Genomic DNA, 27709 nt, shown 5'->3' on the forward strand with positions numbered 1-27709 from the left:
AGAGTACTAAGATGCACTTTGAAGCAGTCAACTGGCACTTTAAACATAAAGGTTAATAGTTCATGCCAAGCATTCTGTGTTAAAAGACATAATTACAAAGAAAGCCAGTGAGAAATTTATGAGTTTATCAGCACCAGCAAGTACTGTCAGGAGCAAATTAGCAGACCTCCAAGCCCTAATACAATGCTCTAGGCTGAAGAGTGTTGGAGTTAGAGAATAATAATAAATCTTTCAGCAGGAGCAATGCCAGTAATGACAGCATGTGAGCAACTCACACTTAAGTATGGATAGTGCTGAACCACATTACTTCAAAATGCAAGAAAAAATTAGGACAGGCAGAATTAGTGCTGATTTTTAATAAAGACAAATACATATTCAATATTTGAGATTAGTGATGGGCAAATAAATTCACCTGGCACGAATTTGCAGTGAATTTCCGCGTTTCAGATTTTCACGATTTTTTCGTGAAAATGTCAAATGTTCACAAATTTTTTGTGAAAACCAAATTTCATGATTTTTCAGTGAAATCCTTCAAATTTCGAGATTTTTTAGTGAAAACCTTCAAATTTCAAGTTTTTTGGTGAAATGTCCTAATTTCACGAAAACGTTCGAATTTCACAATTTTTTCTTGAAATTTCTGATTTTCACGAATTTCTCTGCGTTTCGCGAATTTTGCAGGAAATTCCAGAATTTTTCGGCAAAGCGAAACAGGAGAAATTCGCCCATCACTATTTGAGATAACAAATAAACACATATTAATCTCTACTCCCAAACATGTAACCTTCCTACCTTTCAGTCATTATTTTCTCTCATCAAGTCTGCATGTAATAGGGTAATTATGGTACACTTACAGGTATTTCACTTTTTGAGCAGAGTTACCAGTCTCTTTTCAGACCTGTGCATTAAACAAATGTGGCCTCATAAATTACAACTGACCAATAGTTTTCCTCGCAAGACTGGGAAATAGACTAGCTGCCTTTAAATAATGGTGGTATCAAAAATCTGAATTCAGATTCATTAAGTTGAGAAAGACTTTTCTCCTTATTCAATTCCAGATTGTCCATAGAGCCAGATGTAGTTCAATGACAAAAATGTATCTTACTGCTCATCACATGAAAACTCTATTATTGGAGAGTTAAAGCTTAACTAAAGAAGTAGGTTAAACTGTTGTACATTATGTTTTGGGCTTCTGTACCAGCCCAAGGCAACCACAGCCCTTTAACAGTTAAGATCTGTGCCACCAAAGATGCTCCAGTAGCTCCCCATTTTCTTTTCTTCTGATTCACTGCACATGCTCTGTGCTGGTGTCTAGGGATGTCGCGGACTGTTCGCCGGCGAACTTGTTCGCGCGAACATCGACCGTTCGCGTCCTCCGAATGTCCGCGAACGTAACGCAACGTTCGCCAATTTGGGTTCGCCTTAGCTGGTGCTTTTTTTTGCCATTTCTCCCCCAGACCAGCAGATACATGGCAGCCAATCAGGAAGCTCTCCCTCCTGGACCACCCCCACACCCCCTGGACCACTCCCCTTCCATATATAAACTGAAGCCCTGCAGCGTTTTTTCATTCTGCCTGTGTGTGCTTGGAAGAGCTAGTGTAGGGAGAGAGCTGTTAGTGATTTGAGGGACAGTTGATAGTAACGTTGCTGGCTAGTAATCTACTTGATACTGCTCTGTATTGTAGGGACAGAACTCTGCAGGGATTTGAGGGACATTTTAGGTTAGGTAGCTTTGCTGGCTAGTAATCTACCTTCTACTGCAGTGCTCTGTATGTAGCTGCTGTGGGCAGCTGTCTGTCCTGCTGCTGATCTCTCATCTGCATCTGTTCTTCAAACCACTGCCACCTAGCTGTGTGAGCTTTTTCACATTCTGTCTAAATATCAATAATAATACCGTCTCCAGAAACACCACCTGAGTGACATAGTGTGATTTCTGCCCTTTACAGCACAAAACGCAGCGCTGTGTCAACAATGGATTTTTTAGAAACATATTTGCCCTTGATCCCCCTCTGGCATGCCACTGTCCAGGTCGTTGCACCCTTTAAACAACTTTAAAATCATTTTTCTGGCCAGAAATGTCTTTTCTAGCTTTTAAAATTCGCCTTCCCATTGAAGTCTATGGGGTTCGCAACGTTCGCGAACCGTTCGCATTTTTGTCCGGACGTTCGCGAACATGTCCGCGAACATTTTTTCCGACGTTCGCTACATCCCTACTGGTGTCACTTACTGAGCTTAGGGCCCAACACACAATATACAGTATATACAGAATAGAAATGTCACAATATAATTTAGTACATAATTTAAATTTATTGGTATGTGGCAGCTCAAAAACCGACACAATTAGCATCAGAATTTAATAATCACCTCTACTTGTTCCAGTGCGTGCCTCTACTGTACCCTACTACATGGCTGAAATCCTTTCAATCTAGCATAACCAAATTTATTCGGAAAGACCGCCCATCATGACTCAAAGCCTCCACTTTATACAGGAAAAAGGTGAAAGGGAGATTGGCTCTCCCGTGACTGCACCAGATACCTAAAGGTGGCCATACTCGCTCGCATAATTGACTGGTCGCACCATCTGGATAGCAAGGGTTGGGTGGAGATTGAGCAACAATCTACGGCTACACACTTGATCCACTTACCCTGGATAGACAAGATCCACCAGAGGATTCTCCATATTTCCCATCCTCATTAAAAAGCACTCTGACCATCAGGGACTTGACGCAAGGCAAAGCCTAATTTTCGACATTCCCATCGCCGCTGATACCAATAACAAACAATCCTGCATTTCCTGCAGCGCTCAAGCCCCATGCCTTCCACGACTGGTTGGTAGACGGTCACCTACAAATGCTCCATATATTGGAACAAGGGCAGCTGGCTGACCTGCATCTTCTCCGGCAGGCTAGGCCTAATGCAAATTTGCAAGACTACCAATATTGCCAGCTTGAAGCATTTCCTTGGGTATCTAGGGGGCGCTAATAAACTGGGGCGATCCCTTACGCCCTTCGAAAAGTTTTGTGCTAGTGCACACCTTAACATGTAATCTGCTTACTATACGATATGTTGAGTAATAAGTGTGAGAGAAAACAACTACCCTTCATACAGGCCTGGGAGAGGGATTTGGGTCTAGATGCTTCAGAAGATCTCTTACAAAAATGGATCCCCGGTTTACTGTTTAGTTCTAGATGCTGTAAGATCCAGGAACTTAATTATAAAATTTTACTCAGATGGTATCTACCCTGCCACCAGTAATATTTGCTGGAGATGTGATGTGGGCACGTTGCTTCATATTTTCTGGGACTGCCCGGTCCTTACGACCTATTGGCCGGTGATTTTGAAGGCTTAGTCCCAGGTTCTAGCAAGAGATCTATCAGTCTCACCAGCCCCCACTCTCCTGTTTTGGGCTGCGGAAAACACAGAGGGGGTCCCCGACTACACATTAGAGCGACATCTCCTTAATGAAGCTAAATTGTTAATTCCCAGGCTCTGGAAATCCTGGGCCCCTCCGACCCCTAAGGCATGGATAGAAAAAGTTAACGAGTTAGCTAAATTTGAGGAATTATCCACATTCACGGGGAAACAGCACTCCTGGCTTAGGTGGTTTTTATATCGGAACTCTTCAGAGTACAGTCAATTCTTGAGCTCTTAGATACATATGGCGGGATTCTTCATTATGGTGCCCACTGTTTTTTTTTTGGACTTGAACCTTCCCACATGAGGATGACACGCTTTATATGTATGAAGGACAGTGAGGTGTTTTCCTACTCAGGCTGCTATAAGCAAATGTAGCTTTGAAATTCAGATACTACATTGCTATTGTGTAAAACCCTATATAAGTATGCTGCATGTGATGTTGATATGGATTACATATGTGTATAGCTTTCCCCTCATTCCCCCTCCCCCTTCTTTTCTGTATCCTTTACCCCTCCCTTTTTTTTTTAGAAAACAATAAAAAAATTATTGTACGAAAAAAAAGAATTTAATAATCTGCCCTGTAGCATCAGTCTATAATACAGGCCAACCTAATTTGGATAATTTGCGACAACCCCTAAGCTTAGCTTCTCAATAAACACGTGAGTGTCGCAGACACTTTCCAAGATGGTGACCCCCTGTGACAAGTTTGAAGTCCTGGATCATTGCTGCTATTGAGAAGCTGACACTTTAGGCTGGTGTGATACATTCAGTATATAAAATATAGCATATTTAGCCATATTCATTTTTAGGGTTAAGTTCTCCTTGAAAGTCTATGGGAGAAACTGGAATTCAATTAGAGAAACGTTTTGTCTCCTTAAATAGATGTTAGATCACTGTATTCATGGAGGCGTCTGCAAGTCTCTATGCTTTGTACCTAATGTTCTGCTTTTTATTAAACTTGCAAAATAAAATAAAAACTATTACACAAATATTAATGTGTTTAAAAACTAACAGTAATGTAATGAAATAAAAATACACAGACAATATTTTATAGATGGTGTTATAAAAAATAATAGAGTAATGCACAATATAAACATGTAGATGAGTAGTTATTAAAACTAGAATTTAAACTTTGGACCTCAATTATGGAAAACGGTAGAAAAGAATAGATGGAAATCATTTTAAAATTTTAATTTTATTAAATTAGTTCCTTGCCATTGTCTAAAATTTCTGGTGAACAATCTGAAAACAACTGAACTGAAACAAGTGTTAGGAAGTTGAACAACCCCTTCAATTAACCTACAGTAGTCCATGTAACAAATTGTTTCTAGATAATAGAAACAACATCCCTCCTTTAAAACATGCCTTTCCACCATTAAGAAATACAGTATATTATATTGAGTCTTTACATTTTCTGTCTTCCAACATGTTAGAATGCATTGTTATAGTTGTTCCACTGGTCTGGAAAGTTCAGAAATTTCATGCTAACAGTATCAATCTACAGAACAAAGTAAATACAGCTCAGTCTATTTTTCTGCTTGTCAGACATGGGATCTCATTGTCCCGTGCTTACCTTTTTTTCCATATATTTTTGAAATGTATTAAAATACCAGTTTGTCTATTTGTCCGTTTGCTGAATTTAAACATACATATTATGGAAGCTGATCTATTATATTAGGTCATTCAATGGAGTGACTATTTAGGTTCAGTAGGATAAAAAAAGACTGAAAAACAAAACAACAGCAAGGAACTAATTTAATACAATTTCATTATTTTCTGGATATGGGATCTTTCCATAATTTGGATCTTCCTGCCTTAAGTGTACTAGAAAATCATGTAAATATTAAATAAACTCAATAAGGATTAATTATATTTAAAGTGACTGAAACTTGTAAACTCAGAAGTGATTTAAAGACTGAAGCTTACTTGCTTTTAAGCAGTGCCATCATGTGATTCTTACAAATAAAATCCATAGCTTTGCTTATATGCATAGGGAACAATAAAAACTTTAATAAAATACATAAAGATTTAGTTAGTTAGGATTAAACACATAGAGGAAAGATAGTCAGGATAATTATTCTGGATCTGTTCATAAATATATTTCTCCTCTTCTTTTAAAAGCAAGATTCTATATTCTCATACACAATTTTATTAAACTGTGAGTTTTTGGGGTCAGGTTTTTTGACGCCAAATATCTGAACAAGTTGAGGGAAAAAAAATGTGTGACTTATTATATGACAATATTGCGTTAATACTGAAAACGAAAATACTCCAGCTGAAACCTGTCAATGACAGATGTGCCTTTTACAACTGTAAGATCTTTCTTTGATTCGTGATTTTAGAGGTTTAAGGGGTTTTTGACGCTGGCTTTTGTGTGATAATATTATAAAAGTCGTAGTTATTGTGACTTTTCTGCAACTTTTCCTGTTTCCATGCTTTTTCCATTTGGATTCTTTTAATACATTTCATGGCATTCTAGGTTTTAGAGAAAGTGAGTTTAGTAGTGGCTTCAAAACCCTTAAAACCAAAAAAATGAGACCCATTTATTAACATTATAGAGGTTTTAGAGGGTTTTGAAACCCTGATTAAACTCTACAGTGTATTTCTCTAAAACCACAAATACTATGAAAGTTATTAAAAGAGACAAATATAAAAAGTGCAAACAAAGAAAAAACCCAGAACGATAAGTAAAACCTTGAGTGCCCTCTAAAAATGTGCAGCTCCTATTGACTTCCATAGGACTTTGACGGCTTTTACTTGGTACTTTTTTTTTATGGTTTTTACACTTTCTAAACCTCAAATTTTTTGAGTTTTAGAGAAATTTTAGAAAAGTTTTTAAAAGAAATTAGAGGAAAAATCCAATTCGGCAAAAAATAAAATAAAAAGCTAATTGTTAATAAATAGGCCCCTTTGTTGTGGGTTGGTACTGGATAATTCATCTGACCATTTCAACAACAAAAAATGCACTGCCTTTGTTACTACAATTACAATTATACTGTATATTTATGTATTTTTTTTAAATTAGAAATAATACTTTTTAAGACTTCAAGGGGCATGTAACAACAAGCAAAAAGTTTATTGAAGATCTAGTAAAACATCATAACCAATCAGATATGTGCTTTCAAACAGCATAGCAGTAAATATTACCTTCCGCAGGTTGCTATAGTTACTAAAAGTGGAGCAAACATTGTATCATTACTAAAGGGAGATTAACTGGTAGGGGACTCAGAGTGTTTCAGGCTTAGTTATCATTTTTAACCGATCAATAATGTAAGACAGCACTGTTACACCTGCAATGTGTTAGCCATCAAAAATAAAATAATAAGTGGGATTTCACTAAACGCCACCCTTTCTGAACACACAGGTGATTTTATGGGTTAAACATGTTATGTCTATGTGCTTCTTTGCTCATTTATTCTCAGTACAAAGTTTCATTATTCCTATTTTCAGAACAAGCTGTACAAATATGTTAATGTCTCTTTTTGTTTTGTGAGAACTGAACATTGGTCTTGATTTAATGGACTACCCTTTGTGAGACTTGCGAGAACAGCTACACATTAGAGCCCTAGTATATGTAGCAGCTCCTTTCATTCACAGCTTTGTTTATTTAAGTCTGACATGTTTTGCTAGTCATTTGCAGTGGAAGTGTCTGCTGAAAGCACAGAAAAAGCAAGCATGTAAACGCAGGTGCTTTTCCAGATCTAGGTCAACGGCAAGTAGGTTTATGCTGCCCCCAACAAGGAGGATATGCCTTTATACTCCTTTAATCAGTCATAAACATTTCGAAAAAGAGCAGTTTTGAATAGAGTGCGCAATCAGAAGAAATTCAAGGTAATGAAGTTATAGGACTTTAAAAAGTCAAGCAAGCATGCAGGGCTGCCTGGATACTATGTATGTAAAAGGCACAATCATTTTCTATAAAAAAAAAACTTTCATTTTAGCTCCAAAGAAATTTTCAGTCTTGTGACATTTTCTTGCAAATGATACTGCAAACACACTACAGGACACATTTTTAAAAAATTTTTATTGCTGCAATGTTCTGGCTCATTAATTGCATACTGTTAATCTACTTGCACAGATCTTCACCCAAATGTTTACCACTTTAATTCAGTTTATCAGCTTTAAACCTGCACAAAACATCCTTTCTTATGTGAATACAGAGGAACACAAAATCTCCAGCTGCAACTCTTACCATTTTTGTTTTGCAAAGGAAATATCTAAACCTGCTAAACTTGTTTTTCACTGATGAAAACTGAGCCCCTACTTATCCAACAATGTATTTACACTGTTTATTTTCTCTACTGCTAGTACTAGTTAATGTCATTTTGTTCTTCTGGAACTAGAACTCCTTATAATGACCCTTAACCAATCCATATCATATTATTACATCACCTTCTAAGCATCTTTTCTCCTGAACAAACACAACACATTCTTTTCAGCTGAAATATCTAACTATTGAAATAATGCACTTCTTTGTCTTTTTTGTATTATTCATGAATCCCCAAAATAGCACAGTGTACAGACTATGGCTCATTAATCAGTAAGGCACATACAAAATTCGGTGTGAAACACTTTTGAGTACCTTTGAGTGCTAACCATCCAACATCCACGTTATTGCTAAATGCAGTTTTTTATTTCTTTAACTTGCTACAGAATATTCAGCAGTCATTGAACATATAGAGCTATAAAGGTCTGCTACTGAAGGACTCATAGGACTTATTTGCAGCTACACTTTATTTACAATTACTTCAAACGTTTTGCCATATGTAAAGTATACTGCAAATGATAAGAAGTCCATACTAAAAATTCTTAAATACTTTGGCTATTAACCTAATCCATTGTTGGTGTCCTTGTTGGTTCCACTTGTTGGTAAGCAATATTCCTACTACCAAGGGCACTGGCTGACCATAAAGCATGATGGCCACTTGAACTGACAGCTCTGTAAGATGAAATAAGAAACGTGGTAAAGCTGTGACTTATTAATCAGATGGGAAATCTATAAATTCAGAACAGAACCCACCTACAGTACTTGATATCCATGCCTACTAATCAGAATGTCTCAGATATAGCTATACAAGTGAAGTCTATGCCAAAGGAATCATTCCCTTATACTGTAATTGCTAATAAAAAAGTAATATCACATTAAGGGGCCCATTTACTAAGGGTCGAATATCAAGGGTTAATAAACCCTCGAATACTCAAATCCTACGATCGAACAATCGAAGGAAAGATCGTTCGATCGAACGATAAAATCCTTGGAATCGAATGATTCAAAATATTTTAATCGATCGATCCAAGGATTTTCCTTCGATCAAAAAAACCTTCGAAAACCAATGGGGAAGGTCCCCATAGGCTAACACTGTAGCTCGGTAGGTTTAAAGTGGCGAAGTATGTAGTCGAAGTTTTTTTTAAAGAGACAGTACTTCGACTATCGAATGGTTGAATAGTCGAACGATTTTTAGTTCGAAACGTTTGTATCAAAGTCACAGGTCGTAGTTGCCTATTCGATGGTCGAAGTACCCAAAAAAAACTTCGAAATTCAAAGATTTTTTACTTCGAATCCTTCACTCGAGCTTAGTAAATGTGCCCCTAAATATAGCATAGACTTGATGATCTTGATAACCAGAAGAGATGAGCAATCTGTGCATTAGTGACTTACATGAATCTCTAGTTGAATATAATCTGAAATAGACAATCATCACTCTGTTCAATAATGTACTGTATCAACTACAAACAATCCTAATCACCAAATAGTGCATACAGTTTTGAATCCCCATTCCCAATCCTTCCTACCCATTGTCGCACAGATATAATCTGCTACTTATTTAAATACACAATTAAAAAGAAATTATGAAAAAGACAACAAAGACTATTCAAACACACAAGGCACATAGATACAGATCTTGCATGATTTGCAATCTTCAATTTATTAATTTATCAGGATGGATCAAATTTGCAGTTCTCTCAAAAGTTATTCCAATTCCAAAACAAAAACCATGTATGGAGATACACATACTAATAAAGTAATAAAAAAATCTACACCTTAGCCAACAATACATAGGCTGAGTAGTATCATTATTATGTTATTAAAGAAAAAATTTAAACATTAATTAAACCCAAAAGGACCGTTTTGTCTCCAATAAGGATCATTTATTGTATATCTTAGGCTGAATCGAGTACAAGGAACAAAGGAAATCATTTTTAAATTATTTGATTAAAATAAAGTCTATGGGAGTTGGCCTTTCCTCAATTTGGAACATTCTGGATAACAGGTTTTCAGATAGTGGATCCCATACCTGTACTTGAAAAAGACCACTACTTAGTGGTTAACTTACCCTGGACCAATAAACCCCCTTTTCAACAATAATGCAATGTATAGAACTTTATTTTTTTTCTTATTTCTTGCACTTTATAGGGTAAGTCACATTCTGCTTCCTGATCCCTAGAAGCACAATCAAAACAAATTAACAGTCCACTGAAAAGCCTCTAAATAAAGAGTTCATCATTATCTAGCAGCCTAACAGGTAGGGTCTTTACTTACAGTATACAGAGGGCTTTTCTGTGGATTGATTTTTCATAGTGCTCATAAGGATCAGAAAATACTTGTAAATGTTTCATTATTTCATTTTCAGGTTTTGTTAAAAAAATAACACTTTTTATTTTTTAACTAAAATCATTGGCAAAAACGATGTTAAGCAAGTGCTATTCAGTTAGCTAATATTGGAAAAGGGGGTATGCACCCCCACACCCTAGCTGCAAGACAGGACACACTTTGTACAACAATAAGCCAAATGGTATTTGCCTTAACAAAAGTGGAAATATGTGTTTATGTATATTTTGTTTATATATATTGAACTTTGTTCACCTCCTTCTTAAAAACCTGCATTGTAATGCTTTGTTTTGCTTACCTGCCTGCTTTTTTAATTCCAAAATGTATAGATTTCCAAGAGATACAAGCACAACCCCAGTGGGCACACTCATGTCCGGACTGAAAAATAAAATAGGCCCTGCCATTTAAGGTACACAGAGGCCCAAACAGCCCAAACAGAGGCCCAATCAGCCTAAAAGGCAGCAGGTAGTAGGTAGGAGGGTGTGAACAAAGACAGGGAGGTGATTAAACACAGGTCTCTTTGCTCCATTTTGGATCACAGGCACCTGCCACAATTTTCCGCTGTACAGGGCAGGGAGTAAAGTATGATAAACAGGGCAAGTGGCACCTGTTTTTAAACTTTGCACCCTGCCCTGCATGTGGTAAATGACCCTTATTATCATAGCACAAGAAACACGTAGTAAGTACAGGGATCCACTGCAGCCTGCTTCCACTGGTGATGGACACAAAGGGGTATATTTATCAAAGAGTGAAGTTAATAGTGAATTCCGCCACCAGAGTGAAATTCCGCCACTCTCCATTCATTTCTATGGGATTTTTATAGGCGTATTTATCAAAGGGTGAACTTTCACTTTTACCCATTGATAAATACCCCCATAAAATCCCATAGAAATGAATTGAGAGCTGCGGAATTTCACTATAGTGGCGGAACTTCACTCTTTGATAAATTTACCCCATTGCGAGAGGAATAGGCAAATACAGGTCACCGTGTTCCATTTTGCACCTTGCACCCTGCCCTGCACATAGTAAATTACCATTATAATGTTAGCACAGGAAGCACATTTTAAAGACAAATGGCCCCTCTTAGAACTAGCTATTTATATTGGTGGTAGTGGTATAACAGCAATTTGCAAAACATAAAAACAGGGCAGTAGCCTTGACCTTCATCTAAAATTAGATTTTCAACTAACAGACTTCCTTTGTGGTATTGCAGGCAACTATTTCTTAATTATAGGCCTACTCCACCATGCATGTTGTATGATATATAACAAAAATCAAACCCAGCAGTGTCTGACCCAGTTATCAAACAAGATCAGTGAATTCTGCTACAGCTAGCAATACTAGCCTCAAAATTATAAAATTGACAAATCCATTCAGAAAATCCAGTTAATACTAATGGAAAGAGTACACCTTCTATTCTTTCCTACATGACAGTTATTCATGACTGGATGATATTTTTATTTCCAACAGCATTTACCCTGGCCTAAATCAGCAAATATTGATAACATTATATAGTCTTAGATATATCCATTGACGTTCAACTAAATCCCCAATAAACCACACTTCTAATTGTGGAAACTACATTTTATTTACTAAACGACTAAAGACTGTGATAGAGTAATTTACACATTCTTAATAACTATATATATTAAATATATAAAAAAAGATCCCCTTACCTACTTATCTAAATAGCAAGCACTTAAATATCTTGCTGTAAGTATGCTCATTAATCATGGATCCTAAATAAAAAATTAACACTCACAACAAATCAGCATCCAAAATCTTGACCTAAATACATCGAACTGAGTGAGAATTGAAGCTATTTTTCAACAACCAGGCTGAAAAAAATCCTTCACAAAAATAAAACAGACATTTCATAAATATGGCAATAAAATGTTTGTCCACTGGACTGAAACACAAACAGCAAGAAATTTAAGTATATAAACGAAATATTGCAGAGATGATGTACCAGTAAAGCCACAAAAAAATGCATTTAAGCAGTAGTATGAAAGGTTTACAATATTACCCAGATATTAAGTCACGCAAATTCCCATAAATAAAAACATTAAACTTCAACATTAACTCGCCAGCTTCTAGATGATGAATTTTTATATTTGAGGATGAGTATTTTTTTGTTATTAATAAATCTCAAAAATTTAAGATCTGGAAATTCAATTTCAAATTCACAATTTTTGCTTTAAAAACTTAAATTCGAATTTTGACCACCATGGTCTTTTGCATTACACTGCTCTTCATCTAAATTTCACTTCCATAATATAACAAGAGGTTTTGCCTTATAAATTCAATGTATTTAAATATTTCCCACCCAGGACCTTTTCATATCCTCTGCTATTTTATCATTGTGTATAGAGTTTCCCCTTATTTTGTAACAATTGTGCTTTGTTGCTATGAGGCACTCACATACCGTAGTTTTATTTGGAAACTTAATACCAGGGTGACTGCATTTGTTTTCATTCTAATGGGTTGGGCAGACGTAGACTAAGCATAGATCAAACTTGAGTATACATAATGTGAAATACTAACTAAATAATAAGGTGTACTTTGTTTTACGTTTAATTTTAACTTTAGGTATTAAAGCAGAGAGAACTTGGATAGAGTATCGTGGGAATACAATGTACTAAACTGAAACTATTTACCATTGAATTTATCTATGTCATTTGTAAAGGCATCTAGTATTTAGTTTCATTAACAAAACCTAAGAGTTATCTTAACATTGTTCTTGGCGCATGCACTTGTTTGGAAACATCAGTTTCTCTCTGAAAATAGTAAGACTGCTCTTGCTGATTATAACAAAGGGTTTGCTATTCCTGGCAGCCTATTCCATCAAAGGCTATTGCATTTAAATATTTATGTAGAATATATATATAGGTAGTGGCACTGTGCTATTACTATGTATGGAAGAGAATTGCTGTAGTTAGCATGTGAAACTTGTGTTACTGCCTCATTTACAGATAGAGAAGAGTAAAATGCAAAAAACAGAGGTTCCATTATCAAGAGCAGAAACCTGCTCTTTCTGTACAAATACACTGTACATTGCATTGGTTTGCTGTCATGGGCTTGTATGCTATTCCTATTTGTTATGTGTTTATAACACGATTTTATGCAGGTAATTCAGTGCTATGTTTTACAGGATAGAAATGGTTACATTAGTTTTAAATGTGCCTAGTAATCCTGTTACAACCCTTAGAGGTGCTGGTGTTATTCAGTCTGCTGAATCTTGCACCTCTCAATATGAAATCTTTATCTCCTGGTGTGAATATTTCTTCTCCCAGCATTGTCTTTGGCATCAGATCTATAATCTATAAGATCTATAAGAATTATTTGCCTTAATCTTCTGACTCTTTACAACTTTTAAATGGGGACCACTCACCCCAGCAGCCCATAAACTATTGCTCTGCGATGGTAACATTTTATTTGTATTTGTTAAATATCTTTCTATTCAGGACCTCTCCTATACATATCCCAGTTTCTATTTAAACCACTGCCTGGTTTTTATTTAATTTGCACCCTAGCAACCAGATAGCTGCTAAATGTCCAAGCTGAATAAAGGGACAAATATCTAAAAATCCACAAATGATAATCATACTAAAATGTAAAATTTAAAGGAGAGCAACTGTTTTAAATAAGCACTGGGGGGGGGGCATTTTGGGTCCCTTAGCCCTAGCACTAGTATTTGAGCACAGGGACATTGTAAATTACCCCTGCATCTGATCTCTGAGCTGTTCATCTGATGCTTTTGTTTGTATGTCTGTCTGTCTCTCTCTCAATAATTCAGTAAAGAAGAATGTAAATTAATACGTCTTTCTTCATAACAAAATGACTACTGAAACATTTTATATATTTTAACATTTTTAAAGTTGGTTGAAAAAGGTATTAACCTAGCCTGATATTACGTCCATTTATTGGTGTCTTTTACTCAGACTTGATGCCTTTTTTCCTATATGAAATCTGAAATAATAGGAATAATCTGGATAGCTCAAGGCCTGCTGCAAACAATAATAATTGTAATTATTGTATTATCTCTTAATCCTTTTAATGAACAGCAAGTGAGTCACTCTATCAACAAATGCAACTGTTTGCTTAAAACTTACTTCATACATTTGCGCTTGCTTAAGTAAATTGTGAAAGTTGTGCCATGCCCTATTTTGAAGCTACATGCTATTACACCGGAATTCTGGGGGAAATGATGCAATGTGGGTAAAACATGTTGGATTTAGTAGGGAGCAGGGAGTGAATATATTTTCATATATTTTCCCACCAAGAGTTGGTGGCAATGGAGTCTATAAGTGACCCAATAGTATGCCCATGTGTGTACAGCTATAATAAAAAAAGTTTTCCATTCTACTCTTTTATCTGACCTTCAGAAGAAAATATGTTTGGTGTCCTTGTCCCTAATATAACTCTCCAGTCTAAACAGATGTGACTGGAGATAGTGGCCCACTATTTTAAATACCTGCTTATTAACAAATCTGATACCTGATATAGTGTCTCCCCACAGAGACCTCTTAGGGTTAAATACTGTGCAAAGATGATGTAAAATTGCAGTTATCATTGTCTAATACTAATTCATATAGCCATTTAGCAAAAAAACATGAATTGCTTGTATAATTGCTTATCAGATATCTTGCAAGAACCTCCAGTACTGTAGTGTCACATAGCTGATGTGTATGCCTGAAATATAAAGGTTCATTCACCAATGCCAGATGCAAGTGCTCTGCACGTTAGTGGGCACAGGGACTAAGCTAGTGTTATGCACATTAGTTGATGAGTACAACCGCTACAAACTTACCCCTCGCGATATATTGCTCTGTGCAACTCCACAAAAATCCTGGGTGCTCAGCCACCAGCGTCCCAACTGTGAGATCTCCCCACTCAAAGCATGAAATAGGTGGCACTCCAGATATAATAAGAGAGTCTTTATTGCAACAGGTCAAGGACCAACAAGGACCCTTATTTAAAGCTGCCTTTATTTAAACTCAGGGATTAAAGAAGCAAAGGAGGGACAAAGAAAATAAATGTATCAACTAAGGGGCAGATTTATCAAGGGTCGAATTTAGAGTTCATGGGAGTTTTTTTAAACTCCCATAAACTTTCATGAACTCGAAATTCAACCAAAATTCGACCAACTGCAATTTATGAAAAAATGTTAAGTTTTCAAACGTGGGTGAATGGTATCAAGCGCAAATTCGAATCGAATTCAAATCGAAAAAAACTTGATTTTCAGGAAGGCTGCAAACATCTCCAAATTGATCACAGGACGTCCCCCATAGGCTAAAAGAGCAATTCGGCAGGTTTGAGGTGGCAAATAGTCTAATTTGAATTCTTAAATGGCCAGTACATGATAAATTTCAAAAATCAAATTAGATTTTTTTTAAAAAACTCAAACTGAATTTTAATTATTTCCTAGTCGAATTTCACTTAAAAAAACTATAAAATTAAATTTTCACTTCCACCCTAAATGTACCAATTTAAAACAGTTATGGAGTTGGCGACCCCCCCCTCCCCAGAGATGCTTCAGAATGACATAAGAAGGTGAACAAAAGAAACTTTAAACTTCAATATTAGAAAAACTGTCACAAATAGAAAATAGAAAGTAACTGGAAATGTTTATTTCAGATGAACTATCTAAAACAACTGAACTGAAAAAGACCCCGCATTGTTCAGCAGCTGAAATCTTATATTGGGCAAAAATGGGACAATATTTTACATTCACTACCAAGGCCGGATTTACATAGTGGGCGCCCCTAGGCCCACTACTGTTCGTCGCCCCTGTCCCCTCCAGGGGGACAGGAGCAATGGGGATTGGCACACAGGAAATTAAAAAAATGATTGTATCTCCAGCGCATCCCCAGTGTTGTTGAACCAATGTGGGTGTGGTTGGGCAGCATGCCACCCCCCTAAAATCCTGCCAGCCTAGGCCCGGGCCTAGGCGGCCTTTCCACAAATCTGGGCCTGTTCACTACAGCAAACTTCCCAAAAGTTTACAGAGTGTTGAAGGGCCAACCATGCTTGGCTTGGCCAAGCCTGGTTGCCCTAGGCAAAAAGGCCAGCCACTTCGCTCCCCCCCACCCCCACGTGTGCATGCGCAATGACATCAGAAGAGGGGCCGTGGTTATACAAGGGTGAGCAGCTGAGGGGACAGGAGAACAGAGCAGCAGAGGAAAGGAGATGAGAGGGGAGAGCGAATACAGACTAGGGGTAGGCAGAAGACCTTTTAACAGGTACCTGTCCCTATCGTTGTGCCCTAGACAGGTGACTTTTCTGTCTACCACTAGTTCTGGCCCTGGAGTGTTGTTGAAAGAAGAGGTGATGCAACAAAGTGGGAAACATGACCCTCAAAAAACTTTTATGAAAAATAACATATTTTTCATGAAACAATATTTCTCGGTTTCAACATTTGATATGTTGTATTGTACTATTTGCAATTAACTATATTGTTGGAATGCTTTGCAAATAAATGCATTTTGATTTTATTTATATTTTCTAAGTATCCCAACTTTTTTGTAGGCAAGCTTGCAAAAAATTGAATAAGGATACTTTACGAAATTTTATAAGAAGGCCTTCGGAGTACTTTGGCTGGGGAAGAGACAATTATACTGGAAATATTTCGATTAATAGGACGTTACAGCAAAGCACAAGTGTGATTCAAAATAAATCTAATGTCTAATTACAAAGGTCTAATTTCAAATTATCTGCATTAAACACACCATTAGGCTCCAGTTTCATCTTAATCATGGTGTATTAGACACATTAAGGAACTCCTTACAAATACAGTAAATATCAACTATTCATTTATAATACACAAAAACTATGAATATCTTGTAAATTATATCCTTATAAAAGGTGAGTTCTGATGTCATCAGTTATAAACGGTGAGTTCTGATGTCATTTCTGTCACATGACTCACTGAAATGTGTGTATTATAATAAATAAAGTACCCCCAGTTGTAAAATATGAGGATATTAGAAGTTACCTCGGAGTTCCATGACCTGTATAAAAACACTCGGCCTTCGGCCTCGTGTTTTTATATGGTCATGAAACTCCTCGGTAACTTATAATATCCTTATATTTTACAAAAGGGGGTACTTTATTCACTATATATTTTGGTTTCACAATGACTGCTGGCTCTCTTAACCATGTTGGCAGTAGATTTGTTGATATTTTTTTAATAGAACATGAAGGCAAAACCACACTTGCCAGAGGGACATTTTTTTAAAAAAAAGTTTTATTATATACACAAGCATAAAGTTATCATTAAAGCATGACATTCAACTTTTAACAAATCCCCTCCTATTACTTGATCCAGAAGCAGGCAAACAAAACAAAACAAAATGAAGTTGTGCTAACTTCTTTTTTCAAATATATGCTTAGGAATGACAACCTGAACACAGATTCTTGTGTTTGCATTTCATTTATAGTTATCACAGTACTTAAAGTATGTATTTTAACACAAGAAAAGACATTACATTTTTTTTTATGTTTTTGTTGTATATTTAGTTGCTTATCTCTGAATAGATGTATAAACTCTTTTATAGTTATTCTAAAAGCATTAACCAATAAATGCAGCAAGACAGAAGTTCTCCTCAAATAATAACCTGTGTTTTGAAGAAATGATATGTCTGCTTGCGAGAAATTCCTAAATCCAATGCAACTCTTCTATCACTTTAGAGAACCTTATACTTAATACTTATACCAGGGGTGCCCAAAAGGTAGATTCAGATCTACCAGTAGATATTTTGCTGGTGATCAGTAGATTTTAAGACACTGTCAACAAAAAATGGCTTGTCTAAATCACCCTCCTGTTTCATGCTTTTCATTCAGATATTTATTATGTTATGGTTACATAAGAAATAGTTGTTTGTTAAACATAGTAATATAAATGATCCCATAAATCAATATAAAATGTAAGTTATATTTTCCATGGAACAGAATGCTAACAATGCTTTTATGGATGTAGATCATCATGGGACAATATCACTAAGGGGCCGATTCACAAAGGGTCGAATATCGAGGGTTAATTAACCCTCGATATTGGACTGGGAATTAAAATCCTTCGACTTCGAATATCGAAGTCGAAGGATTTTAGCGCAAATAGTGCGATCGAAGGATTATTCCTTCGATCGAACCATAAATTCCTTCGAATCGAAGGATTTTAATCCAACGATCGAAGGATTTTAATCCAACGATCGAAGGATTTTAATCCAACGATCGAAGGAATAACTTTCGATCAAAAAAATTTAGGAAAGCCTATGGGGACCTTCCCCATAGGCTAACAATGAGTTCGGTAGCTTTTAGATGGCGAACTAGGGGGGTCGAAGTTTTTTCTTAAAGAGACAGTACTTCGACTATCGAATGGTCGAATAGTCGAACGATTTTTAGTTCGAATAGTTCGATTCGTAGTCGTAGTCGAAGGTCGTAGTAGCCCATTCAATGGTTGAAGTAGCCCAAAAAACACTTCGAAATTCGAAGTTTTTTTACTTCGAATCCTTCACTCGAAGTTAGTGAATCGGCCCCTAAAAGTAGATCTTGCATCAGTAAAGTATGGGCACTCCTGACTTATACAAAACACAACTTAATTAATTAACACCAGTCGTGATCCATGTGTTGCCTTTAATAAAACTCAGGGATTATGCTCAGCAGGGACAAAGATAACAAATGCATCAACTTAATGTATTAATTTAGAACAGTTAAAGAATCTGAGACCCCCCCTCCCAGAGCTGCTTTAGAAGGGGAAAAATTTACAATTCAATTTTAGAAAAACAGCCACAAATAGAAAATAGAAGGTAATTGGAAAAAGTCTTTATTCTTGGTGATCAATCTAAAAACAACTGAACTGAAAAAAGTGTTTGAAGGCAAACAACCCATTTAATGTCTGTCTTTAGGTAGAAAAAAATACAGGCATCTGGCTACACCTTGTGTCTACTGGGGCTTGTGCTTGTATGGCTGCTGGGGCTCTTACTAGTCAGGATTGACTCGCAGGCAGGGGGTATGCATGGGGCGTACATGTGAAAGCTCATGGGTCATCCACATGCATGTCAGGGGCACAACCCTTTATGCTTTGTTGCTATAAATAACCAAATTATTCAAAATATTCAATACAATGATTATTTAATGGGCATCTGAAGAATAACAAAGTTAATATAATTCAAATTGTGCATTTTTCATTCAACCAATAACAGAGCATCCACATTGCACCCCTGTCCATAATAATGCTACTGTATTCTTGACATGACATGAACAAGGGAGTCCTTTACTTAACATGCAAAAGTACAAACATTACATTTGAGCTTCAAACTTTCCCAGTTTTAATATGTTTATACCTGCCTAACAAGAAATGATAATCATATTTTCCTCAGTTCAGTTAGTATTTCTGTAAATTTGCTTCTAGAAAAAACAAGTTCCTGTTGTCATCTACAGTACTTCGACTATCGAATGGTCGAATAGTCGAACGATTTTTAGTTCAAATAGTTCGATTCGTAGTCGTAGTCGAAGGTCGTAGTAGCCCATTCGATGGTTGAAGTAGCCCAAAAAACACTTCGAAATTCGAAGTTTTTTTACTTCGAATCCTTCACTCGAAGTTAGTGAATCGGCCCCTAAAAGTAGATCTTGCATCAGTAAAGTATGGGCACTCCTGACTTATACAAAACACAACTTAATTAATTAACACCAGTCGTGATCCATGTGATTGTTGCCTTTAATAAAACTTAGGGATTATGCTCAGCAGGGACAAAGATAACAAATGCATCAACTTAATGTATTAATTTAGAACAGTTAAAGAATCTGAGACCCCCCCTCCCAGAGCTGCTTTAGAAGGGGAAAAATTTACAATTCAATTTTAGAAAAACAGCCACAAATAGAAAATAGAAGGTAATTGGAAAAAGTCTTTATTCTTGGTGATCAATATAAAAACAACTGAACTGAAAAAAAGTGTTTGAAGGCAAACAACCCATTTAATGTCTGTCTTTAGGTAGAAAAAAATACAGGCATCTGGCTACACCTTGTGGCTACTGGGGCTTGTGCTTGTATGGCTGCTGGGGCTCTTACTAGTCAGGATTGACTCGCAGGCAGGGGATATGCATGGGGCGTACATGTGAAAGCTCATGGGTCATCCACATGCATGTCAGGGGCACAACCCTTTATGCTTTGTTGCTATAAATAACCAAATTATTCAAAATATTCAATACAATGATTATTTAATGGGCATCTGAAGAATAACAAAGTGAATTTAATTCAAATTGTGCATTTTTCATTCAACCAATAACAGAGCATCCACATTGCACCCATGTCCATAATAATGCTACTGTATTCTTGACATGACATGAACAAGGGAGTCCTTTACTTAACATGCAAAAGTACAAACATTACATTTGAGCTTCAAACTTTCCCAGTTTTAATATGTTTATACCTGCCTAACAAGAAATGATAATCATATTTTCCTCAGTTCAGTTAGTATTTCTGTAAATTTGCTTCTAGAAAAAACAAGCCCCTGTTGTCATCTACCAGGCTTTCATGGTGCCCCTTAGAGGTCTGTTGGCTGCTCAGCTAGATTGTTGTCGAGACATTAATTTTAAAGGGGTTTATCAGCTTGCTTCGTTCTTTCTGTATATGCACAGCTGGGCACCTGCAGAAATTGATTAACAGCTTTGAATGAGCAAATTTTAGTCACAGTCAGATTTTTGTTGTCATCACAGTTTTATATAAGCATACACAGTGGAACAAAATGTTGACATTTTTTTCCATCCCAAAGGGGACAACACAAACTATACAACATACAGAAACAAAATACAGCAAGAAAAAGTTGAAAATTCAGCAATTTAACACAATATACAGTACAACCAACAATTGTGCAAAACCCAGCATTTTCAATATCAATTTGACTTTTAGACCAACAGAAATAGGATAAAAATAGGATTATAATGATGTGAAGGATCACAAATTAAAGGAGAAGGAAAGCTACGGAGGCATTTTATTGCCAATAGATTAGCTGCTATATTTATTCTGTAGAATGTTTTACCATACCTGAGTAAAACGCTCTAGAAACTCTCTGTTTGTTTAGGATAGGAGCTGCAGTATTAACATGTTGTGACATCACTTCCTGCCTGAGTCTCTCCCTGCTCTGGGCTCAGATTACAGCAGAGAAGGAAGGGGTGGGGAAGAAGAGCAAACTGAGCATGCTCTTGCCCAGGGCAATGAGGTTTAAGATGAAGGCAGGACGTCTGATACAGAAGCCCATGTGTACACAATAGAAGGAAAGAAATGCAGTGTTTCTTTTGACAGGGGACTCAGAGCAGCACTACTTTGAGGGTTTACTGGTATATTTAGATGGACCTTTCTGATAAGGCCTACTTAGTTTTAACCTTTCCTTCTCCTTTAATATAGTCTTGTGATAGCAACTTGAAGGTTGGAGCAATACTATTAGGATTGTATTCAGTTAGACTGTTCAATCACTGTGCTTCCATCCAATGAAGCCAATAACGTATAGGAAAAGGAGTGATGAATTCAGTCGAACGCAGTGGGTTGCTGCAAAAATTGTGCTTTTATTTTAACACATTTGTGTTAAAATAAAAGCACAGTTTTTGCAGCAACCCACTGCGTTCGACTGAATTCATCACTCCTTTTCCTATACTATTAGGATTGTATTTATGTACAATAAAATACCTGTAGCAAGCAGCCTCCCATGCACCTTGGGTTCCCTGATTCCCCTGCCATGTTCTAATTGATGTGCAATGTGTCCCACTAACACACCAACCCTCCATTATGGATTTTATCATACTTATTAGAACACAATAATGAATGTTGTCTGTATAATTTGTACTTATTCCACGTAAGCACAGCATTCCTGACATTATATATTTTTACATATTTAACAGACTTTGTGAAATCTATTTTTAATGCCAGATGTGTCAAAATATAACAAAGTAAGGGAAGTATCTAGAAAGAAAACAATGCAGCGTTGCTAGGAAGTAAGTCAACAAACAATACAATGAAAACATATGAGATATCCTGGCAAACAAAGCAATTTGAAGCAATCAGTCATATTTGACTGACATGATTCTGAGCAGCGCAGCTAAGCTGGTTTCGTTGGAACTCATCCAAGTTTCAGCCACAGTTACTAGTTTTTATGGTATCTTGGATTTTTGAAGTTCTGTCCTCCTATAGTAGTTTAAATGAACTGTTTTATGAAAAGTAAGAAAAAGGGACGACGTTGATTCTTTATATATTAGTGAAACTGTTTATTATGTCACAGTTAACACTTACAGAAAAGATTGTAGGTTCTGTGGTACAAACATTAGGCTTTTTTGGGTAGGTTCACTTTGGGGCAAGGAATACATACTAGAATAATATGCCTCCAACAGGAACTGTTTCTGTCAGATAACCAATAAGAAAGAGCAATGATATGGAAATAAGAACCTCCAAGGGTTGCCAACTGTTTTTATATAGTTACAAGGTTATCAGGATGTATATATGTGTCATCAACATACAACACCACTTTGACATCCTTACCCCGGCAGCTTCACAACAATTCACACTTCCAGTCGTGTACAATGAAACACCTTTTTCAATGAATATCATTGTACCACTGTGACTGGATCACTCTTTCATACATCTGTGAGTTTCAGCCAATACCTTACTGAAGTTGAATAGAACCATTGTGATTGAATATCTGTGACTTTACTACCCTCCAGGGTATAAATGCCAGGGAGTTGCCCTATCACTTCAGTTGAACTGAAAGAGCCACTCGAATGGTGAAGCATTTTTAAGAAAAAACTCTTAATGTCCAGTTGCCTTTGAATTAAGTCTACTAGATACTGTACATCCTTTCCTTTCATTTGCTGGGCCCTTTAATATACAAAGAGAGCAATAGCTGAGGGAGAAAAGTATCCTTTCCCCCTTTTTCCCCTCCACCTTTCATTACATCCTAACTTGCGATATATGAGAGTGGGTAGCTGGTAAACTAACCTGGTGGCAGCTATTAACTAGTGGTTGACTGGCATCTGACTGTTGTAGAGCAGGGGCACAGTGAGGGTGTACATGACACTGTGGGGCGGATTTATCAAGGGTCGAAGAGAAGAGAAAAAAAGGTATGATTGTACTACGATCGTACTTCGATTGAAACGATTTAATTGTACGATCGTACAATTTCACTTCGACTAAAAATTTAGCCAAATGTTGCCTATTTGTTCTAGGAGGTCCCCATAGGCTAACATAGCAATTCGGCAGGTTTAAGGTGGCGAAGTGTCGAAGTCGAAGTTTTTTAATGAGACAGTACTTCGATTATCGAATGTTTGAATAGTCTAAGCATTTTCACTTCGAATCAAAGTCGAATTTGGACTATTTGATGGTCAAAGTACCCAAAAATTACTTCGAAATTCTAAGTTTTTCAATTCGAATATTCACTTTGAATTCACTTTGACCCTTAGTAAATGTGCCCCTGTATGTTTTTATTTATGTAATTAGATGCTGATCCTTGCCATAGCAAACAATTAAATCTCATCCATAGAGCAAATAATTGACATTTGCTTACACGTATACTTGGTATGCTGAGCAAAAAGTCATGCATAGTTTTAATTGCTTTCAGAATTCCTAACTGATCAATATAATATCTCTTTCAGGAGTTAAAATGTATCATTGATACACTATTTTAGATCAAGAGAGGACCATCCAATGCAGCTGGTTTGCACTGAAACAGTGTCGGACTGGCCCACCAGGATACCAGGAAAATTCCCGGTGGGCCAAGGTTTCAGTGGGCCCTTCTGCTCACCCAACTCTTTGCCTTTACAGCAGCAATTGCCCCATTTGTATATAAGAATAACGAGAAGAAATGGAGGGAGATACTGATGATAATATTTGAGGAGAAGTGATTAAAAGAATAAAGAAAGTGAATGAAGGAAAAAAAAAAATAGTTTGGAGAGTGGGCCTGTGGCCAATGGCTTTCTGGTGGGCCCAAGGTATCCCAGTCCAACACTGCACTGAAAGGTGTATTTGTATTGATATGTTTGATGAGTTGGATGCCGAGTACAACCTAAGATGTAAAGTAACGAGAATATTCTGATCCTCATTTTCCTTCAAACTTCAACTAACAATGTTTTTGTTGATTCCATGATTTAAGACACCTCCTTCCTTCTCACATGTCTCCTAATAGCACCACACCCGTAATATGCACTCAGAATGACTTGTATATATGCTGCAGGTGAATCCAAACTGTTCTGATTCCAAGTGTCTCTTGCACGTATTGCGGAATAAACCACACTTGCAGAATTAATTTGAAAAAATAATAATAATAAAAATAAAAGGAGCCCATTGTTTAATGTGTAAAGCTGATGACAGGCACATTGGCAACCATAAAACTTCCTGGCAGTCTACACGTTACCTACCTGCTGTTACTCAGGACAAAAATTGCCTTTGGCACCTTTCTAGCTGACTATAGTCAGTTTTTCAACACTAGGTGAAAAATACAACATATATCACAATAAGATAGAACTTTTTTTAGTTAGGTAGGTAATAGTATCATGCAGGGCCACCATCAGGGGGGCACAGGGGGTACACCTGTTCCTGACCCGGGCCTAAATGTGGGCAGGGGTGTGCTGCACTTTTCGAAATAGCTGGGCCCTTCTTGGCAGCGCAGAAGCTGCGCCGCCTCTTCGGAGGTCCTGAACCGCCAAAAAACCAAAGTTCCGAACTACCGAAGTCCCGAAAAGAGCTGAACTGCTGAAGTCCAGAAGCTGCAAAAAGACCTGAAGTCACGTAAAGAGTAGAAGTTAAAGTTCCGAAGCCGCAAAAAGACCCTAGGTCACGAAAAGAGCCGACCTTCAAGTCCTGAAGCCGCAAAAAGATCCAAAGTCACAAAAAGAGACAGACTTGAAGTCCTGAAGCCATGAATTCAGTTCACTGAACACCAATGTGTATTTTTCATGTTTTTTAAAGCCCTAGCCAACAATGTATTATTTTATTACTCTATAGGCCCCTGCCACCAATAATTTTTCTTAAATATTCTCTGGGGCCCCAACGTTTTTTTTTTAACTTGTAAGGGGGGCCCTGGCGCCAACATTTTTTTTTAAATTATGGGGGGCCCTGACCCCAAATAATTTTTAAAAAACTTGTATGGGGGTCCCTGGTACCAATGTTTTTTTTTTTTAAAAAAACTTTTATGGGAGCCCTGGGGGCCCTAACCATCAATGGCTTTTTATAACTTGTGTATGGGGGGTTTACTGACACTGATGTCTGTGTGGTCTTTTAACTGTGGTGTGAGCGGGATCTGGGGTGGGGCTCAGGGGCTGGGGTGGGCGGAATTTTTGTTGTACGGGGCCCCGTAATTTCTAATGGCGGCCCTGGTATTATGCACAATACAAATACTTTCCAGAGGGAAAAAATGCAGCATATTACAACTTGGATATTTCTTGCCAGCCTGTAGTTAAAAACACACAGTTGCCATTTGAAGCTCATAGTAAGGATATAATTTAAATTTTTTTCCGATAATGTTACCTCCCAACTCATTCCTGCATTGTCTGGAAAATTAGCTTTCATATACCAGACCTGGTAATGTCTGCATAATTTTCTCAAACACAAAAAATACAAGCAAAAAGCATTTTTTGTGCCCACAATGTATCTTGCTACCCTATTTTTGCACAGCCCCACTGTTGGATGCAAATCTTTGTGGCTCATTCTGAATGTATGAACAGTAATACCTCAATTTTATATACCCTGATTTTTGCATATTTTCCTTAAATTTACACTGTATTTCTGTGCCCTGCGTTTCCCTGACTTTACATTTTCCCAGATTTCACACCATTTTTCCTGGTCCCTTGAAAAATGTAAACTGGGGGTACTATTGTGGACATCTGAATGGCATGCAGCAGGTGCCAAGTAATGAATGGTACATGGGCAGACCATGATAGCCTACATGTAAATTAGCACCTACTAGCACACCATTTATTAGATTACAAACCCTGTACTTACAGCCTGCCTAAAGCAACTATTGTAAAGAGGGAGCAGGTAAAAGCATTAAATGAATTGCATGATAACATGTGCAATTTTGCAAACATTTTTTTGTCCCAGAATTCCAGAGTCATTGCGGCCACTGCAAGTGAGCATAATGCACAAATACATGTGCTATTGCAAGTATGTACATTTATAAATAATATGTCAGTTGCAGCGAGCATTATCAGAATGAGAATGACATCACTTCAGTCATGCCAATGCATGCACCATCAGTAATGGAAATAATGTCAATTATGGCATTGACATATGATTTGCTTGGCGCCAGTCAGTTAGTGCCCTTGTGTACAATTCAGAGCAAATCAGGGCAAAATGAGTGGAGTTCAGTAAAACTACGCAAAAGTACCAGGAGTGTATTTGAGCACAAGTACCTTTTCCTCGAACACTAGTATATTTAAGAACAGCATTTAATCACTTTAAAGAAAAGTTATTTTTTTAAAGATAAAAACATTAACTTGCTTGAGCGCAAGTTCAACGCAAATCTCAACTAGTTTTGGTTAGATTTTTTTGATTTTTAGTCTAGATAAAATATATCAAATGAAGTTTAAAAGAAAATCAAGCATAAACTTACAATAACGTTTTTTTACCATGATTTTTATCAATTTCAGAAGAAACACAACTATCTTAAGTCAGTTAGAATAATGACTACTTTGGCCTATGGTGGGGCAAAATGTGCCATGTAGGTAAATAATAGGTTTAACAAGAATTTAATAACTGCAGAAAACATCATCCTGACAAAAGTGACCGTAATTGGGATTCAAAGACTTTTTCACCAATGCCTTTTGCATTTTTAGAGTAAACATCAGCAAAAAATGCATGTTTATTTGAGGCAAAAGTTTTTTTAGTTGCTGTTACAAATCACCAACAAAATACATAAAATTTAGGAATTCTATTATTACAGCTTAAAGAAGCATGTTCCTGAAGTCAGAGTCAGTATCGTTCAATGCTCATGTTATTTATAGATATTTCCCCTAGAGGTATTTTCCCTATGCCTTTATATAGAGCTACTTTATTTCCCTAAGTCACAGTCATTACTTAAATATGTATTTTATTTGGAAAACATATAGCTGCTGCAGCACAAATATTATTCAATATCTTATTAGAGTGTTCTTGAGCTATTTCTAAATTCCATTGTTTTTTAAGTATTTTAGAAACTATTCAAGAAACAATTATATCATGATATGGTCACAGTGACCACTGTTACCTAAATGACTCTTTACACTGGTCATACATCAGTTCTAACGGACATTATCATGTGATAAGGGGTTTCCATTTACCCACTAAGAAATTTGATTCCATTATTTAGCATCCTAGTTGCAGTGTTAAATCTTAGTAGATAAAACCACCCCAAGGGCTAAATGGTCGGATCACAATGCAGGCCAGCTTTAATCAACAGTATGGCCACCTTTAGACTTAAATTGCTTAAAGTGCTGATCAGTCGATATAGCCACCTGATAAAGTAGCCACATTTATTTTAGGAAACTATTGTCTATCAAGCACGGGAAGAATGTCAGACAATGGCAGTAAAAGTCGTGGATTTGCTGTTTTGGGCTCTTTATTGCGGCGTGTCATTTCCATAATACTCTAAATTCCACTCACTTTATTATATTATATTTGGTGGATTAGTGTATATCAATGTGTCACATCAGGCGAACCCAGTGGAGTGAT

Source organism: Xenopus laevis, chromosome 7S (assembly GCF_017654675.1).
Source record: "Xenopus laevis strain J_2021 chromosome 7S, Xenopus_laevis_v10.1, whole genome shotgun sequence".
Classification (NCBI taxonomy): domain Eukaryota; kingdom Metazoa; phylum Chordata; class Amphibia; order Anura; family Pipidae; genus Xenopus; species Xenopus laevis.